This window comes from Eptatretus burgeri, chromosome 14, assembly GCF_056783735.1.
Source record: "Eptatretus burgeri isolate ZD-2024b chromosome 14, Ebu_testis_v1, whole genome shotgun sequence".
Taxonomy (NCBI): Eukaryota; Metazoa; Chordata; class Myxini; order Myxiniformes; family Myxinidae; genus Eptatretus; species Eptatretus burgeri.
In genome coordinates this window covers 11246060-11267063 of record NC_140974.1, presented here as the reverse complement: position 1 = coordinate 11267063, position 21004 = coordinate 11246060, and the positions used below count along the sequence as shown (strand labels likewise).

The window sequence follows — 21004 nt, the reverse complement described above, 5'->3', positions numbered from 1 at the left end:
GACTCATGATGTCAACAAACTCCCTCCCACCCGTGGCTGAGCGGGGGATGGAGCACGAAGGCACGAGTCATGAGTCACGCCAGGAGCGGGGGAAGGGCGGGAGAAGGATAAGAGGAGATCTTTTCTTTTGTTCGTGGGTAGAGTTGGAGAAGGGAGTAGAGAGTAGCCGTTCAGCAGACCTTCGGGTCCTGTTTGGCTTGGGTTAGGGTTGAGGCCTTTGGAAGCTTTTTGCTTCGGCTGGCTCAGTGAGCTTCGGCTGAGGCCTGGCTCGGGAGGAGGCTTTTTGCTTTGATGGTTCCGTGAGCTTCGGCATCTGCTTGGCTCAGGAGAGCTTTTTGCTTCAAGCTGCCCTGTTTGGAAGAAAGTTAAGCCGGTCGCTCGGCTCGAGCTGCGAATGGTGGCTTCTTCTTCTTGGTTTGTGGAGCTCTTTGTTCTCCATTTTGGTTCCCGGCTTGGTGCGACTCATCGACCTCTTCTTGGAGGTGGTTCCTCGGGGAAGCCACGCAGCGACGGGAAGGATCGGCGCCTCGTCTCACCAGCACGTGTTGAGAAGCGCAGGAGGATTCGTGGAAGTTCGGGAAGGATCGCAGCTCACGGCGATTGGATCCAGCTCACTCTCGCTGGAGCCCGGGTCCGAACAACTTGAAGACCACACGAGGTGGAGAGGTTTGATAGAGGTTCTGGGTTTCAGCTCACCTGTCCTCCAAGCTGGAGCCTGTTATTAAAGGCCTCTGCCACCATTTCTTGGGTGTGTGTGTGTGCGTACGTGTGTCCGTGGGCCCGTCTAATAAGTAGGAACTGCTGTTAAGTGCAAGTGATTGTACATAATAAGTAGACGGTTGTAGTTCTTTTGTCATGATTTTGTTGCTTGTATAATTGCATACATGTTTGCCTTGTTTAATTGCATATGTGCTTTATAATAATAAATGTCCTTGTGTGAATGTAAACCTGTTCGTTGCGTCAATTCCCTCATTGAACTGCCCCATCTTGCACTCGGATTATAGTTGGTTTTTAAATAGCCGGTAAAGTGATCGGATCCGACGGGACTGCGCGATAATACCCTGCTCGGTTATCCCAAAAGGAAGCGAGCTGCTTAAGCGGCTCGTTTCCAAGCGGTCCCCTTTGAGGTACAATCCCTCGGTAACCTACCCGCGCGAATAATTAGGTAAATCGAAGATTTGACAATCGAACGCTGTAGCGCGGGTAGAGTGCGGACAAGGTTGTGGTGTGGTTGAAAACGCACCCGTGGCTGGTTTCTGGCATTGATCCGGAAAGCCACGACTGGATTGTCCGTTCGGTGGGCGAAGCGACCGCTATTGGTTAGACGCAGTTGTTCGCACGCCGACGAGCGGGAAATCTACAACAATATATTGGGTGGTCGCAAGAGTCCTCTTATTCTCAGTTTTTCCATCTGTCTGTATGTTTGTATGTTGGGTGGTCGCTGGAGTACCCTTATTTTCACATTTTCCGTCTGTCTGTATGTTTGTATGTTTGTATGTTTGTTGTTGGGCGGTCGCACGAGTACCCTTATTTTCACTATTTCCATCTGTCTGTATATATGTTTGCGTGTTTGTCTGTAATGGACAGCTCTGGAGGCCAGAGGAGTCAACTGATTTTGATGAAATTTGACAGGTAGGTTCATACCAGGATCTAGTTCTATGCTTTTGAGCAGCGTTGCTATGGACACCACCGTTGCCGAGCAACGGGACTCTGAAATTTTTGAAAGATCCTAAAAAAATTTTTTTTTTGAAAATCAAAAATCGGCTTCCAGACTTTTATGCGCACTATAATCAACCTCTTTGTCAAAAAAATTCAGCCTGATCCGTCAAAAACTGTATGACTAGTATGCAATTATGAAGCGACCACCCATGTTGCCTACCGGCTTGTTTGTATGTAATGGACAGCTCTGGAGGCCAGAGGAGTCAACCGATTTTGATGAAACTTGACAGGAAGGTTCATACCAGGATGTAGATGTATGCTTTTGAGCACCGTTGCTATGCACACCACCGTTGCCTAGCAACGGGACTTTGAAATTTTTGAAGAATCCTAAAGAATTTATTTTTTCGAAAATCAAAAATCGGCTTCCAGGCTTTTATGCGCACTATAATCACCCTCTTTCTCAAAAATTTTCAGCCCGATCCGTCAAAAACTATGACTAGTATGCAATTATGTAGCGACCAGCCATGTTGCCTTCCGGCGTGTGTGTGTGTGTGTGTGTGTGTGTGTGTGTGTGTGTGTGTGTGTGTGTGTGTGTGTGTGTGTGTGTGTATGTATGTATGTATTTATATATATATATATATATATATATATGTACATGGCTCACAAAGTGGGTACACATACTGTTACACAAAGGTCAAAAAAAAAGTTTAGGGAAACATGAAATGCAACCCATTATGTTATTCTGCATGTATTGAAATAGCTAAATCTAAATTTTTAGACCTGCAGCACATCCGGTTTTAAAGTACCACTGAACATATACAACACTGTAAATACACGTTCGAATTTTGAGGTTGGCGTCAGCGTTATGTACGGAATCAGATGAAAAAAACAACGTAAATATGATATTTTAGGATAAGAAACAGATAATTTTTACTCTGCCTTTTTAAACAAGCTCAATGTGTGACAAGAAAAATTAAAAAACGACATATTTTGAGAGAGTCCGATGTTATAAATTACGAAGAAAACACAGACGAGTTCAGAAGCAAAGAAAGCCACACTTGTAAGCGAAAAATAACGTAAAAATCGAATCTATTTCTTTCGAACTTTTGAAAATAATCACTTTAAACATGAAAAGAAAACATAATTCTTACCTCTCGGATCATCACGAAGCACCAAAAAAATTCTAGCGTTGGTTAAAATGAAGAATTATCAGACAAATGCGAGTCACCTCGTTCGGTTCGGCGTCCTCACGCTGGATTCGTACGTTACGGATCTCGCAAAGACACGGACACGAAGACAAACACTGCGCTCGACGGCGAATGGAAATGTGTTGACACGCTTGCAAGTGCCTATTATATCTATCAATCGGGGAAGTTTGCAAGACGGCAAGGTTTTCTAATGCTAGCGTTATTTGCGTCCTACGAGAGATGATGATTCGTACATAACGGGACTGACACGAAAATCAAGACGGGATTACTTGCGGTCGGAATTTTATTTTTCTGATCACAATTTTGACCTATATTTTTCTGCCGTTAGGCTCTGTCATATTTTCAAGAAATTAAGGGAGATTTGGAATAAAAATCAGAAGAAACATTATCAACACTGGACTCCTTATTTTCCTCGATGCAGTGGACACGAAGCGTTATGTACGAATCCATTATTTCATCAGATAGGGTAGATGCCAGAAAACCCAAATAGGGAGACAGAACATCATGAAAACATAAAAGAGACACCAAAGTTCACATTCTGAGTCACCACACTCAAAATAACTGTGACAAAAGAAACGTTCAGTAAAATAAAAATTTGCCAATCAAACTGTAACATGACTCAGGTTACAATACCCATATTCTGTTGCTTTAATTCATCTTTAACAAGTGAAATCCTTCAATACAGCGCGTGTGGTGAAGCAAATGAGTACACTAATGTTAAAATATGCAATTTATGCTTTTGCAGTTGAAAAACAATTAAAAAGCGGACTTAATATTTGAAATGTAAAAATCTTGTTATTATTGTGATAAATAAATATATATATATATATATATATATATATATATATATATATATATATATATATATATATATATATATATATATATATATATATATATATATATATATATATATAACAGAAAGCCTGGTGTTGGCGCAGTGGTTAGGGCAGCGGCTTGGGATCCAAAAGGTCCTGAGTTCAAGCCCCGTTGGGCCACTGAATTAATACACCAGGGGGTTGACTCAGCCTGTCATCCTTCCGAGGTCGGCGAAGTGAGTACCAGTGTACTGGGCCGGTGTATACCCCGGTTAAAATAGGTGTACCATATCCCTGTGTCGTAAGAGGCGAACAGGGTTGCGTCAGGAAGGGCATCCGGCGTAAAACCCGTGCCAAATAACTATGCGGATCATACGGATGATCCGCTGTGGCGACCCCTAACGGGAGCAGCCGAAAGAAGAAGAAGAAGATATATATATATACATATATATATATATATATATTTATACATATATATATATATATATATATATATATATATATATATATATATATATATATATATATATATATATATATATATATAGTACATATCACCCGCTGCTCGGAGAACAGATACTTGCATTTGAATTATCTCGCCTGGGTTTGAATCTTGAAGCAGCTATAAACTGTCATCCTGGTGTTTCACAGGCAGGGTGAAGCATCAATGTGTGTGTCGTGACCCTTGGTGATGTCTCCAAACATGTTGTATCGATTAAGAAAACTTGATTTATGTGTTTTATTAAACATGGTCTCCGACTCATGCTGGTTTAAAATGAAATTTTAACATTTCAATTTAAAAAATTTTTGTTAATGTATTAACGTTTAAGAATACTTTTCCCTGACAAAAGAGGGGCACTGGGTCTTGACCTCCTTCCTCCCGTTCCCTCGATTTACCTCTGCGTATGAATTGTAAAATTCATTAATCATAGTTTACGGATCATTCGTGCTCAACTATCCCACAGTGGCTCCCCAAATGAGTCACACTATTTGGTACCAGCACCATGACGAAATTATATTTATTCTCTGCCCTGATCTCAAGGAGGAAGTGACTGCTTCAGTGGCAAAGCAGTGTCTCCAGGAATGATGCACCCAGCAGTCATGTGTTGCATATGCATGAATGATGATTCATCTTATAAATATTCTCAAGTGTTTGTATGTTTGTTTGTTTGTGCGTTATTCTTTCATGGCCAAACTGTAGCACCAAGAGGCCCCAACTTTTTGGTGTTGGTACTTCAGAATCTGGGCAAGGATTTAAGCAACCTAACATTGGCCTTGACATCCCTTTTGAGGCCACCAAAGGCCGCTATAAAGTGTATATTGGGATGTGAGCTCAGGTAGTGCTGCCGCCAGCCCGCAGGCAGAAGGTAACCATCACGAGGCCAATAACTCCATAACTTTTCAATGTCCAACACATCCTGAAACCACAGTCAGGAAAAGCACACCCAGCAGGGAAGTGCCGGGTTTACTCCCCCCCCCCCGACCCCCTTCCTCAGGTAGCCCTTGCAAGTGGTGCAATATTTTCGACAGAAGGGCTTGTTGCAAATATCTTGTATGCTGGTTCAACTTGTCTATTTTTGTGAGTATTCGTTTCAGGAAACTGCTCTCTTTGTATCTCTGCTCTAGAAGCTCTGAAGCATGAAATATTGATCCTCCAGCAGAAGGAAGTTCACAAGAAAAGTGTGTGCACAAGGGATAATGTTTGGATCTGTCCCAATGGGGTTGGCTCAGTCTCCCCAAGGAATGTGATGCAGACCTAGCCGTGAGTACTAACCATTGTGTACATAGACAGTAATTCTGTCCTTCTGGACTGAAAATGCTGCATGGAGATACAGCCTAGACTAAAAGTGCCAACAGGCTGTACAAGGAGGACTAAATGTGCTGTGTGGGCCAGTGGTCGTAAGCTGAGCTTTCCGGAGCAGCAATGGGAATATGCTTCATGCAGGGATTTTCATGCGGAGTGTAGAGAGCTTTCCCCCATGAAGAGTGGTTTTGCGTGGGCATGTCTGTGTACACACTGCAGTCTTTGTCTGTCCATGCTGATATAAAAAGTTTTCCTTTTAAGTTTATATAGCACTCAAAATCAAATCTATTCTCACATGAAACTGTGAATTAAGCAAACTCCTTTATTCGTATGCTAATAAAAATGTCTTGGTTCATGCGGAAGAGTTGAATGATAAAGGACTAAGGGGTGTCTCGACTGACAGCAAGCAAGCAGGTGAGGGATTGACAGAAGGAGAGTATAAATGTGAACAAGTATGTATCTGATGTGATTTAACATGATGGTGACCTCCTACCTTTAAAGAATGAAAGGAAGAACAGAATTGAAAAGCAGTTGGAAGATGGTTCCACAGATGAGAGCATAAGAGCGAGGAAGGAGTGGAGGTGAGCTAATACTTTGGATTTAGGTCAGGAAACAAGAAGTAAATTGGATGTTGAGCACGTTTTACCTTGCAGGGATGTAAAAATCTGGTGGTGAAGACCAATATAAAGGCAGAAAAAAACACTAGAAGGGCATTCGGTGGAGCGCATACGTCTGCCATGTAATACCTGATCCACGAGAACATATCAGGCCAAATACGTTTTTGAAATATCATGCTATACAGAACTATATCGTTTTTGGCCCAATCTCTCAATGCGATAGAATCACTTTGCAAAATTAAATAATTATCGTATCCAGATCCGGATACGGATCTTCACCAAAATGGAATCAATTCGTCCTTGTCACACACCCAGCCTGTCCACCAAGTTTCGTCCGAATCAGTCCTCAACTTTTTGAGATACCGTGCTATTTTTAGCCCTATCTTTCAATGGTGAAGAATCACTTTAAAAATTCGCATAGTCAGATCTGAAGCTTCACCAAAATCGAATCAGTTCATCCTCGTCACACACCCAACCTGTCCACAAAATTTCATCCGGATCCATACACAACTTTTTGAGATATCCTGTACACAAACAAACAGACAGAAAGGGGTGAAAACATAACCTCCTTCAACTTCGGTGGCAGAGGTAAAAAAAAATGGAGTCCCACAATTAACCAACTGTGGGAGAAGAGTGTGCCTTGGCAAAGTCTTTGGATATGCTGGTTATTTTTTTAGATATTTGGGCTCAACAGTGTCAAGAAGGGAGGGGCTCTTGCCCAAAGCAGAGAGCGAAACACAACAGTTGTGAGGAGTACAAATGCACCAAAGAATGACTTAATCCTGAAGAGGATACCGAGATGGCATCTGCATCTTGAGGCCAGAGTTGAAATTGGTCTGAACAGAACAGGTCATGGCTGATATTGAAGCTCCAGCAACTAGACAGAACAATAGAAGTGGGTACTTGTGGTGCTGTGCATAGACTGGACGCTAGAGTGGGCGATGAGGAGAGAAGGAGTTCCGGGTGAGAGGTCAGGGGGTGTGCAGTGCAAAGGATTGATACGGAACGTGCGTTCCGATGTTTGGTTGAATAAAACCGTTGGAGAATATTGAATTCCTCATTCTTGGAGTATTATAGGATACAACAGTACTCCCAGTTGTATTTTAGAACACAAGACTTGTCTGGGTTGAACATGTTCCATGTGGGAAACTGAGTACAGTACTAATCTTCGAGAAGTCACCAGATAGAGATTTTGCTTCACCTTGTCACAACTGAGAGGTTGTACAGCATAAAGTGGAAATGTCAACATAGTGGGAAAGAGGGATATCTAAAGAGATGGAAAGATAGTCTATACGAGAAAAGCAGCTGGGTGTCCAGGTTTTACCCATTGGTTAGACAATTCTCCTGACTCCACCCACAATATCTTTATGATGGCTGCCATGTCGGTAATTACTGCAATACGAAGTCAAAGCATCATATTCACCATCACCATGCCCTCCCTATAAGTTTTCCCTTTTGTGTAAAATGACCAGAGCGACAGTTGAAATGATTTGAGCAGATATAGTCCAGCAGCGTAGTCTGATATTTCAGATCAATTGTTAAAATTTGCATAAAAGCACCAAAATTGGTACACATGTAGAATAATGTATTCTGATCAATTCTAGATATAGAACCACCCGAGATTGTGCCTTGGTCAGCTTCGGCGACCATTTTCCAAAATGGCCGCCATTCTACTTTAGCGAAATTGGCTATATGCTCTTATTTTCTTATTGTATTGGTGGTAGATTTCAGGAAAGTGTAAAATTCAGTAAATTGACCATGAAAAGGCGTATTCAAATATTATGAGCCAGTATTTTCGGTAAAAAAGGCATTATTTGATTTGTAAATTGCTGCTCTCCTGAAACTTTTCGCTGAAAAGTACCCATTATTGCCTGGAGAACAAGAGTCAAATGATATTCATCATATTCAATGGGTTTGGAATCAACAAAAATTGCATTATAGATTACATACTTTACTCTATTTTGAAAAGGGAACTGATAATCGTGATAATGACAAACTCAGAAAATGTAGTCAAATGATTGCACACTTCACTTTGAAGCAGCTACGGTTTACTGTCTACTACCATTCTACCAGGACACTTGGTACTCGCATACATCAGTCCAGTGCAATATGAGTTTCTGAGCTCAAGTGCACTGGCTCTGGATCAAGAAGTCAACACTTTTACAAGCAATGCGACTTTGCATTTGCACATTCTAAGCTCGGCCGATATCTCAGTTTGTCTACTGGCATTCTCCTTCACAAGCACAAAGTCCAGTGCATTGCAGATTAGCCTTCTTGCATTTGCAGGGGTTTCTACAGCCTTTTTTGCAGCTGCACGACACCAGCTCGAAGCAGCTTTTTGAAGCCTCAAGGAGTGTGGCCCAGAGCGGTTTGTAGGACCCATCCTCTGTTTGCCGCCAGCCCCAGCTTGTTGGTGTTGGAAGCATGAGTTGAGGGACCAAGACCTGTCCCCAGACATAGCCACCCTGGAAGACTGATCTCTTCACATGCTGTTCCAAAGCATCGTAGGTAGGTGGGATGCGCTGGACAGAGTTCCTCTTGGCGAAGTTTCTTTCTGGCCTAGTTGATGTCCGTATATGGACTGGTGCGGTCATAGAGGAGCACCACAAACCTTTCAATGCAGTGCATTGTGTCATCCTGGATGTTGACTGGCGTGGTGGTCAGGGTCACAAGAGAATCTGTCAGTTCTGGAAACGAGTTCCATGTGGCCCAGGCAGATTTCTTCCCATGCCCCACGAATGCTGATACCGTGTCACATCCGGTCATGGCATGGAAGACAGGGAGGGCACGTGCCTTCTGTGGACCCAGGAAGGCAGCTATTTCATGGACAGGGATGTAGCGGTAGTTCTTGCCCGTCCCAAAGGCAATCCAGAGTTCATCCACGCATGGTAGTGCCTGTGCTACCATCACCGCCAAGACGACGACATCGGTGTCTATGATTCAAACTTGAATCCGACGGTGGTCATGTTCTGCAGCATGGGCCACATGCAGCATGATGCGAGTGTCTGCCTCTTCTTGACCGCATGGAGCCAGAGAGCTTTCATCTTCCTGCCTTGGAAAGCAGATGACTGCTTCACCATCGGTGACTACCAGCTCCTTTGCCTCATCATGGAAGGACTGCACCAGCACATCGGACAGGAAGGTGAAGAGCTCCACCTTGTTTGCGTCGACAGGTAGGAAACTCTGCCAGTTTCCTGGTATGGCTGGAGTGCTCACCACGCGCCGTCGCACCCCTTTTCTTAATTTCTCCCTTGTCGCCATCTTCAAGGAGCCATCTTTGTAGCTATCCCAAACGAGGTCGAGACGTGAAGCACGACGCAGCTGCACCTTGACGTATGGGATGAAGACTTGGTGGGCATATTCTTCAAATGTCTTGGCAGTGCCAGGCTTCAACATCTGCACGATGACGGCGCCGTCAAGGACAACAAAAGTGACAGCAGGTGCATCAGACAGCAGGTGCATCAGAGCTTCAGCAATGCCTTCAAGGCACACCAGCAAGTCGCTTTTGCTACCCAGGTGTAGCTTACCTGCATCAGATAACGCGGGAGGGCATGCTTGATTTTCATGACGGAAGAACTCGTCCAGGTTCCTATCGCGGTTCTGGCAGCCTATGTAGAGCCTTGCAAATAAGGCCATATCATTATTCACAGATGCTTCCTTTCCTTTGGGTGCTTTTGGTCTTCTGTCTGTTCCGAAGAGGGGGAGTTTGTTCCTCTTTATAGGTTCGTCAATAGTCTTGGTTCTGTCGATGAGGCAATCCTTTGAGTATGCCTGAAACTGTTCTTGTCCAATCTGCTTGGCAGTGCGAACTGTTTCAATAACTGCAGGATCGGCAATCTCCTTGGTGTCTAGGACCAGCAAATCTGGACTATCCTCCTCGAAGGGATTCTCCAGCTCTTCAATGACAGCCACAAGTGATTGTTCATCTTTGGCAAATGCTTCCTGTGCACGCGGTGTTTCTTCATGGTGACGTGTCTCCTCATTGGCATTTGGATTGGCACCACCACAACAAAATACTTCTGAACCTGTCACTGATGCTGTGTGCGAAAATGGATTTTCCCATAAAAAATGTCTATTTTTCCCAAATACAATGGTTGGAAATATAATAGATCAACACAAATGACATTTGTATTGTTTTCCTTTGTACATGCACATCACATGGAGTATTTATCACCTCTGAGAAACCGATAAAGAGAATAACAGTGACATATATCCCATGTTGTTAAAGTAGAATGGCGGCCATTTTGGAAAATGGTCGCCAAAGCTGACCAAGGCAAAATCTCGAGTGGCTCCATATCCAGAATTGTTCAGAATACATTAGTCAACATATGTACCAATTTTGGTGCTTTTATGAAAAGTCAAACAATTGGTTTGATATGCTGCAGTACTAATAGGCATCACGGGCCTTGTGAAAATAGGCCTGTGATCAAGGCAGTGTTCTGTTTTTATACACTGCTCAAATAACTATGTGGCATTATCTTAAGCAGGGCTTCTACCATGGAGGTTGTACAGGTCCTTGCTATTATTTCTGACTATTTCACTTAAAATTGTGAGTTGGACATGTGACCATGAGGGCTTTCTGTGAAGTCGGTGATAGCATGATAGAGGAGCAGAAAGCATTACATATTCTGCTGTTTTGATGTGATGCACAGGAGGAAGGTGAGGGTGGAAGTAAAGATGGGACAGAATTGGAAGGGGGAGGTTGAGGCTTTGAGGGGGTGGCGGTTGAGGACTTGTGGTGGGAGGGGTTTGAAGGCTTAAAGAGAGGAGATGAGATTGGGACCATACTCTGTGCAGAATGTTGGTGCTGCTTAAGCAGTCTCCTTGGATATTGGGCACAATCCTGGACGGGTCGCCACTCCGACAATATACCAGCATGCTGGCACTCATTTTGCCGACCGCGGAAGGATGACAGGCCGAGTTAACCCCACCTGTTATTAATTCAACAGCTGAGCGGGATTTGAACGCAGAACCCTCGGGTCTATAGCCCACCACCTTAACTATTAAGCCAACACCAGGCATATGGTTTGGTGAGAGGGTTTGAAGGCTTGAAGAGGGGGAGAGGATTGATGCCTTGGAGTTCAGAGAGGCAGTGTGAGGACTTGACTTTGGGGGAATGGAGAGAGCAAAGATGGGACAAAGTTGGAAGGGGAGGTTGAGGTGCTGGAGGCTGGAGAGGGGGGGGGGAAGGAGGTGGACTTCCAGTGGGGGAGGGGCAGTTGAAGGGTTGTCAGAATTGCATGTGTAAGTTTAATCACAATAGAAATATCATTGGCTCAAGTGTTTGTGTGTGTGTGTCACCAAAGGAGGTGATCGAATCACCCTATGTGCAATGTGATACTTTATGTAAATATCCAAACATATGTAAATACACATGTGCATGCATGCACAATCTTTATATAATTGAGGAAACGAAAGTATGTATTGTGACGGTTGTGGGTCCAGAGAACTTTGTGCACTTCCTGGATGGAAATAAAGCACATACATATAGGATTAAAGTGAGTTAATTCTCATAGTATTCATTTAGCTCTTAAGAATAGGCTGTATTTATGGAAATAGATATGGGTTATGACTGTGAGTTAAGTACATGTCATTATATCTTTACATTCTAGACTTCAACCATTTCTCCCATGCCACCACACAGACTGGCCACAAGAGCATCAGATGCGAGTTCGTACACACGCGGCAAAAAGTAATCAATCCTGTCACACAATGACCAGTCAAGAGAGCCTTCAGTGTGAGTTCACATGTATGTGGCAGGATGTGAAGAACTGTCCCGAAGTGACAGGCAGATCGGACCTCACCCTGGATCAGCCAATAATGAGCTGTTGTTAGGCAGAGCAGTAGGCGGCGAGCACCTAAAGGAGACTAAGGCCTATAAATATCCAACACGGCACAGAAGTGCGATTCACTCTTATTAGCGGTGAATGGGAACTTGGGTGGCTCTGTGAGTTCTCTTCATCATCCCAGTGTGTATCCACTTTACCAGCACGGATGTACGTCGCTTGATTACCCGTGTGCATTGGTGGTTCACTTTTTCTTTTGTTTGCGTTATTTCCTCGCTCATTTTGTCTTCCTCTTTCTTCTGTTTTTCGCTTCACCTCACCGCTTCTGCTTCACCTCGCTCGTTTTTCTTCGCTTCACATTACTCGCTCCTTCAGCACCTTTCAATTACGTGTCATGTCTTTTCACCTGACAACTGAGGTTCCTCTCACTTTGTCCCGGTTGCCTGGACATATAGCTACTCAACTCACCTCACCTTGCCACCAGCCGTTCTCCCGTCACAGACTGTCACGTACTATCGTGTGCAGCCATCCATACCATTGATAGCTCAAACTCCAGAGCGCAAATGGAGTGCCATCGCATGCAGTCACCCATACCATTGGGGGTTTTGAGAGTGCAAGCGGAGTGGAGAAGGGAGTGTGAGAAGGTGAATCCCAGGATCATTGGGCCAGAGCAGTGGATGGCTGCAACTCAGATGTGTCGGGGAAGCAACACCACCTCAGCGACTTCTTTCTCACCTCTACCTCTTCTCAATCCTCTTCCCACACTTCCTCTCATTTCTTCTGGTGTCTGAATCCATTTTGTGTTGACGTGTTAAGTGATTGTTGCAAGAATTCTGAGGATGGGCATGTCACGTAGAGGTAATGGGAATGTTTTACATGTTGTAAATACTTCTGTGCCTGCCACAGTAAATACAAGCTTGAAACCGTCTTGACTTGTCCTGTTCTGCTTTGATCACGACATAGCATGCTGTGGGCCATTGATGCAGAGTTGAAGGGCCTCTGATAGATGGTCGGGTGTGGCTCGCAATGATGGTTTGCTCGGTCAATTAACATTCATTGTGCAGCCGCCGGCACGGTTCCCTATCTGCTTCAGTCATCTCACAAGTACGGTCAAAAGACCCTGGGCGCGAAGACCCAGCCAGAGGCGAGTGTTTTAAATGGTGTCTGTGGTCTTTATGTAGATGCATTGGACTCTCAGAATTATCTGAGAGCAGCATGGTCTCCGTCACAGTATGTTGCACAGCAGGCCCACCACGAACGCGGTTTTGTGCATCGCAGTTTCACCTAATCGGGGTAGAATTATTGTGGTAAAATGTGCCGATCGTGGCATGGGTCCCTCGCTCTATCATGGTCTGGCACGAAGGAATACCCAACCCCACATCTCAGTCTCATCTCACAGCTCCACGCTGCCCTCCAATCGCAGACTCAGTTGCTCTTTTTGATATCGTGCCGCAATGACTGTTATCACGTGATATAGTTTGATATCATGTGATATTGCATGATTTCGTTTTCGTAAGTCTTTTAATTGCATTATGGGATGTTCTTGACAGTAAATAGTTCTGAAGAAGAAGAACATGTGGGGTTTTGCTGAAATAAGGCAAATTAAACATTATAAAATGTTATCAAAAGCTTTTAAAGTAAGAAGCAAATTAATTCATCTCTGAGAAATGTTAGTTCAATTGGGAGGTAATGAGAAAGGAAGGAAATGAGAAGCAGAATGAGTTAGTGTTTTTTTTCCGAGCGAAAATATTTGTCTGTTTTGAAGCGAGGAGGGGAAATAAGATAAAGTTGAGGAGCGTGAAAGAGAACACTTGGGATAAAGCAGAATGAGGCACATATCTTGAGAGGTTTTCACTAGTCCTCATGGAGAGGTGCTGGAAATTCAAGCGTGAGATGGACGCTGGCATGGCACCTTATACGGAGATCTATAAGGACATGCAGGACAAGGTAAAACAGACAAAGATCACCTTTTATTTCATAAAATCTGAAAACCCTGACAACCCTAAGCCAGGGATGTTGCAGTCATCTCAATTACCTCCAATGCCCTCAACCATCATCATCATCAAAAGTAAGTACAATTTTAAGTGCGTTTCATTTTTACTAGTTTAGGCAATAAAGTCGATAAACTTTAGGGTGAGTTCCCCTAACCCTACTTTTCTCATAAGGTCTCAACTTTGCATATTGTGGTTTTGCCTAATGCAGGGTTTTTCAAGAACATAACCCCCGCGAACGAGGACGGTCTGCTGTATGTTTCATTTACTCCTCTAAGAGGATTTGACCTCGAAAGTTTAAAATTTCATGGATTACCCAGGACATCCCGAAGGTGTGATTTATGAAGTTTACTTTGATTCCATCAAGTTTTGAAAAAGAACAATTCCACCCATCTTGGCATTTTCTTCCTTTGGGGGTTTAGTCGTGCAATTGGAATTATCCGAGCTGTATAACTATGATGTATTATGTATGCACATAAGCAGTATGCAGGTGTTCACGTATGTAACTCAGGTTATCCTTATTCTGGGAGCGATCGAGGCAGCAGTATGTTGCCAAAACACCAACCAACTAAAGGTTTGTGTCAGAAGAACGTGCTGCACGTTGTTGGGTGGGTACTCTGCTATGGTATTAATAAGCATAAAGATACCAACATATTGTTGCGGTATTCGCGCCCGCCGGCGTGCTGACGGCCACGTAACTCGAATCGCGGCACGTCGCCCACCGGACGGACAATCCAGTCGTGACCCTCTCGGACTAACGCCGGGAACCAGTCACGGGTGGACCTTTCGGTCTCACCGCGATCGAGCCAATCAGCCCCCGCGTGGGATAGGGTTGCTCGCCAAATTCGACCTACCTAAGTACCCACGCGGAGGGTAGACCGGGCGATCGCACCTCGCCGCAGGTCGACTTCGGACACGGGCCACTTAAGCGACCCGTTCCGTACTATCAGAATAACCGAGCGGTGTTATCGTCGACCTCGACGGTTCGATTAATTATCGGGCGTATTCAGCCCACTACCAACCCTTTACGTGAAGCAAGATGGGGATTCAATGGAGGAAAAGACGAAGCGAAGCGGGAGAACAGTTCAACAATAAAGCACATTTATTCGCGGCACACAAATTCAATTCCACCAAAAGCACACAAAAAAAAGAAAACACAATTCCATTTACACAAAAAGCAAATATAAAAGCGAAGACAATGCAGAGCTAATACCGACTACCGAGCACACGGCAACACTTATACAATTCTACCTCACAGACGGCGCCGACAACACATACCCAAAACCAAGGAAAAGAATACCCCCAAGAATGAGGCGGGCCTGAGGCCGAGACCGGGTCGCGCCTACCCGTCTGGTGATGAGACGCGGAGCGGCGATGGCGCCTCACTCCGCGGGCCTCGCGGACAGTGTCTGGCAGGGGGTGGGAAAGGGGCCCCCTTGGTCGCACTATCTCAGCGCGGGGGGAAACAGGAGGGGGTTGCTGATGCTCGGGGTATAGAGGATCTTTATTATCCCTGGTGTGCGTCTCCACCTCGGCCAGGTCGCGCTGCCGGCCTTCCTCGGGCGTGCAGCTCCCGGCACCGTCGCGAGCACCCCCTCGTCTGCCTTCGCCGCTGCCGCCTCTCCGCCTCTGGACTCTCCACCCTGGACTCTTCTTTGGGCTCTCCTCGTTCGACTCTCTTCAGCTTCTCCAGCTACTGCAGGCTTCGGGCTCCAGACTTCCACACGCTCTGACTGACGAACACGGTCCTTTTATCCCCCCGTAGCTTCGCCTTTGACCCCCTCCCTTTGACCTTTCACCTCGCTCCCCATTGGCCCGAGAAAAAGTGGGCGTGAAGGCTTTTTGATCCACAAATTTGCATATATCGATCGTCCTGGAGGCGGGGCCAAATCGCCCCTCGCTCACCGATTGGACGGCAAAAAGTGGGCGTGTGTCGTTTTTGATCCGTTTTTGAAGCACAAAATCCGTGATTTTGTACACGCTGTTCGACGTGCGCCCTGCACAAGTCCAACACCGGTACCCACAGCGGGGCAAGAACGGTGGCGATGCTACGGTTGCGAGGTGTGACGTAAAGGTCGTGGCGGTTGTGGTGAAGCGGCGTTGTGGTTGGTGGTTGATGTTGTGGTTGTGGTGGTAATCATGGCGGTTGGTCCAAAATAAAGATAGTAAAAGAAAAACGGCTATCCTGAAGAGTCGCAGCACGCATAAATGACATGTATTCCCACTGGACAACGGGTTTGGACCTAACTACACATGTACTTACCGAGATACCTCACCTAAGGGACCTGAATGGTGGTTTGCGAATTTGGTAACCACAACAATATTATCTTTATGCTTATTAATACTATAATAAGAACATAAATATAATAATATCCCCCTTACTACTCCCATAGGGAGCAGGCGCTGCTACCATGAGCTCAAGTGGCACACGCAATGAACACAACGAATGGATGGATGAATGGTTTGAACTGAACGCAGTGAACCACAACGGTGCATGGGCTGCACAAACACAGTCTCCGTGCCAGCTCAAGTGGCACACGCAATGAACACAACGAATGGATGGATGAACACAAACACGGTGCACGGGCCGCCAGTGCAGGCCCGTGTTGTAGCTGCCATCAGGGCAGTTCTCGCAACTTGCAAACTGTTGCCTTGATCCTGGCGCACATGGCAATGAACAGGTGGGGCAAAGCAAAAATTGAACGGGGGCTGGTGAGCAGGGGCAGTGGGCATGGCATGGCAAAGGCAGCAGGCAAACACAGCCTGCAGAATAAGGCCGCTGCAGGCAAACACAGCCGGCAGACGAACTGGCCGGCACGGGCCTTGAAGAAAAACAGCTGCAGACGATCCAGCCGGCACAGGCCTTGCAGAAAAACAACAGCTGCCGATGAAGTGGGCCGGCCTTTGCCTTGCAGCAACGCAGCCAGCAGATAAAGCTGGCCAGCCTTTGCCGTTCAGTGGAGGTTGGTGGAGGGAGTGCGGTGGTGCTGGCCACCCAGAAGGCGGGCTCGGACCTACCGACCTGTCTCCCTCCCACCTATCGCCTTTGCCTGTCACTGTCTATACCCACTCCCTTAATTTGTCAAACCCCAATTTAGCCCCAACTTATTTTTTTATTTTTTCTTCCCCACTATAAATCGTCCCCTAACCCCCTTTATCGTCCTTGTTCGGCTAACCTATCCTGTCACCTAGCCTACTCCCAACCCCTACGTTCCCTTCCCGGAGGGGAATAAGGGAGAGCTAACGTCCTGTGTCGAGGCCCAACGAAGCCTCAGGATGGCCTCCCCAGACTTCAGCGATCTATAACACAAAGTGGGTCCAGCGGCCCACAACGAGAGTGAGGGGATGGATGGTGCGGAGGGGTACATCTCCTAATCTACCCTAACCATTTAACTGTTAAACTACCCCGGGGCTTTCAACAAGCGCCTCTCGCTTAAACTATTGGTTCTAACAACCCAGATTCCCGTCGCCTGTGTTGGTGTCCTTACAATTTCGGGCCTCGCCCCCCAATTTTCTTCCCGTGCCCTCACACGGTCTCATGGCTGGGACACGTGGCTCCCTTTGGCAGGCACGACCCTCTGCCAATTCCCCAGCTATGGCACCCCCGGGCACTACACTGCCTCCGAGCCTACCAGCTCCCTAACACCGGGGAGTGCCCCCCATGGCACCTCCCCTGAAACGCACACGTGGCAGGCCGGCTTCCCGGGCCCCTTTCCGAGGGTCACCCGTGCCCACAACACTGCCCACGCGGCTAATGGCGCCCCGGGCCCCCGCACCAAGCAGGCGCACCTGTGCCCACTACGCTATCCCGGCCCCCCATGGGCCCTTGGCCTACCACGGCCGACTAGCCTGGTGCCCGGGGTACCCACTCAGCGATACTCACCTTTCGCAGCCACGCTCCCAAGCCCGTCAACACGGCTCCTGCACCCCTCCAAACGGGTTTCGAGCCTACACTCCCACCAACAACAAAACGACCTCCATTTTGTAAATTTGACTAACCCCCTAACTCACTTTATACTGACCCCGGGGTCCCTTGGGCGGGAGTCACTCCTCCCCCCAATCACTCATCGCACCATGCATTCCCCATTCGCTCCATTCACACAGATCCGCTGGCCTCACTCACTCACCAAGCACATGCTTCCACTTCACTCACCAACTCTTCAACACACTCACCACTGAACTCTGCCATCCTTCTAACTACCTCCCCTAACTAACTCGTGCTCCCACGTCGTCCCTTAAACTATAGCACGTTCCTTTTAACACTACGTAGCTAAACTACGTCCCCTCTACACATTCACAAGTCTGTCACGGTCTCCAAATAATCCCATTAATCAATTTCCCAGGGGGGATTTCCTCCCTTCCTACTGGGCTCGTGAACTCGTTGCAAGGCTCTGAGAGCCTTGCGCCTCTGCGGGAGCGGCTGTTCCAGCACCGACTCCTCCGGCAAGACATATCCATGAGGGCGTAAGGTCGCCCTTGTAAGGCCTCAGGCGGTCCGCGTGGACGATCCGGGGGAGGGCTCGTGGTCCCATTTTAATTTTTAGGACCACGTCACTGACTTGCGCCAGGACGACCCCCGGGCCCTGCCAAGGTGAGGTGAGCTTCGGGCATCTGTCCTTCCTTCGCCGGGGGTTAAAGAACCAAATCTTCGCCCCCGGTGGGTATTTGCTCACCTGGCTCCGGTGGTCGTACCTGCGCTTCATCTTTATGCCCGCCTGTTGGAGCTGGTGTCGTGCGAAGGCGTGGACCTTCTCCAAGCCTTCCTCCAACCGACGGGCATAGCCCTCCCTCGGGGGCCTATCAAGCCGCTCAGGCGTCGGACCGCACAATAAATCGACGGGGCTTCTCAGCTCCCGTCCATACATCAACAGCGCCGGACTACATGCGGTAGACCCGTGCTGGGACGCGCGATAGGCCATCAGGAGGTACGGAAGGTGTTCGTCCCAGTCCTCCTGGTTAGTGGCGGTGAAGAGGGCCAACTGTTGGACCAGGGTCCTGTTGAACCTCTCCACCATGCCATCAGACTGTGGTCTCAGGGGCGTTGTCCGTGTCTTTCGAATTTCCAGGAGCCTGCACACCTCTTTTAGTACTTCACTCTCAAAATTTCGTCCCTGGTCCATGTGCAGCTCCTGCGGAATCCCATACCGGCATGTAAATCCTTCTACGAAGGCCTTGGCCACAACCCCTGCTTCCTGGCTGGAAAGGGCAAAGGCTTCTGGCCATTTGGTGAAATAGTCCATAATTACGAGGATGTACTTATTACCCTGGCGAGTGGGGGGCAGTGGTCCCAAAATGTCCATGGCCACTCGCTCAAGGGGAGCCCCAACCTGATGTAGTTGGAGTGGGGCCCTCATCCTCTGTGGCGGTCCCTTTTTCGCAGTACAGGCGTCGCATGCTCGACACCAGTCCTGTACATCGCGCCCCATGTTAACCCAATAGAACTGCCGGCGGGCCCGAGATTTTGTTTTGGTCCTGCCCAAATGGCCGCCGGCGCGGGTACCGTGCACCTGTTTCAAAATTTGGGTCTTAAACCCATCAGGGACTATCACCAGCCAAGAAGTTTGTTCAGAAGGAATCTCCACCCACTTGCAATATAAGATGTTGTCCCTCATTTCTAGGGTCCTCCACTGAGCCCAGTATGCCTTTGTTCGCGCCCCGGATGGGGCGATTTCCTCCCCACTGGGCCTCCTGTTTTCCTGGACCCATTTGTACACTGGCCCTATCACGGGGTCTTCCCGCTGGGCCGTGCTCCATGCCAATCCACCAAATTCCTCTCCCGCGGTTAGTGGCAAAGTTGGGCCTACCACCCGGGCCGCACGGACTGGGAGTTTCGGGGAGGCGTCTGCCAATTGGTCCCTCTCCTCATGTCTCGTGCAATATTTGCAGTTTTCCCTCAGACAGGGGCGTCGAGAGAGCGCATCGGCATTCCCATGAGCCTTACCGGCTCTATGGACCACACTGAAATCGTAATGCTGCAATTTTTCCAACCACCTTGCAATCTGGCCTTCCGGTTCCTTGAACCGTAAGAGCCATTGCAAGGAGGAATGGTCAGTTCGAACCAAAAATTTCCTCCCGTACAAGTACGGGTGGAAATGGCTCACGGCAGACAGCATAGCCAATAGCTCTTTGCGAGTTACGCAATAATTTCGTTCGGGCCTACTCATGGCCCGACTGTAATACGCGATCACTCTTTCCACGCCCCCCTGTGTCTGAGACAAGACTGCTCCCAATCCTTCCTGGCTTGCATCCGTGTCCAGGGTATACATCCCGTCATCGGTGGGGTACGCTAAAACGGGTGTGGATGTCAAACACCCCTTTAATTTGAGGAAGGCCTCCTGGCACTCCTCCGTCCAATTAAATCTCAACCCCTTCTCCGTCAACCGGTGAAGGGGCCTGGCTATCTCCGCAAAGTTTGCCACGAAACGCCGGTAGTAGGAGCAAAGTCCCAAAAAGCCCCGTACCTGTTTGACAGTTGTAGGTACGGGCCACTCCTCTACCGCTGTAATTTTTCTGGGGTCGGTCTTCACCCCCTCGCGGCCTATCACGTGTCCGAGATAGGCCACCTCTGTCGCGAACAAAGTGCATTTCTCTGGGCTCATTTCTCAGAGGGCACCTCTCTGAGGTGCCCAAACACCTGGTCCAAGTTGGCTATTTCCTGGGTGAATGTTTTAGCGTGTACCAGGACGTCATCCAGATACACCAGCAATGACTGCCACGGCATGCCACCTAGTACACGCTCCATCAGTCTCTCAAAGGTGGCGGGGGCGTTACACAAACCGAACGGCATCACAGTGAACTGATACAGTCCCTTCCCTGTGGAAAATGCCGTTTTCTCCTTCCCCGTCTTATCCATCTCCACCTGCCAATACCCACTCTTGAGGTCCAAAGTTGAGAACCATTTAGAGCCTGCAACGGCGTCGAGGGTATCATCAATTCTAGGCAGGGGATAGGAGTCTTTGAGTGTCACGTTGTTCAGCTGGTGATAGTCCACACAGAAACGCATGGTCCCATCCTTCTTTTTAACCAGCACAACTGGTGACATCCAAGGACTTCCCGAGGGCTCGATGACACCTGCATTGAGCATCTTTTCAACCCTCCTCTCTTTTGCTCATGATGATGCT

At 47.4% G+C, this 21004-nt stretch overlaps 1 long non-coding RNA gene across 1 annotated transcript in view; it reads left to right on the top strand.

The window, feature by feature from the left end:
• Positions 1-21004, top strand: part of LOC147012649 (uncharacterized) — a 40996-nt gene that overhangs the window by 994 nt on the left and 18998 nt on the right. The window contains exon 2 of the long non-coding RNA XR_015051413.1: positions 5312-5447. This is a non-coding gene — a long non-coding RNA (uncharacterized LOC147012649). The remainder of the gene's footprint in view (positions 1-5311; positions 5448-21004) is intronic.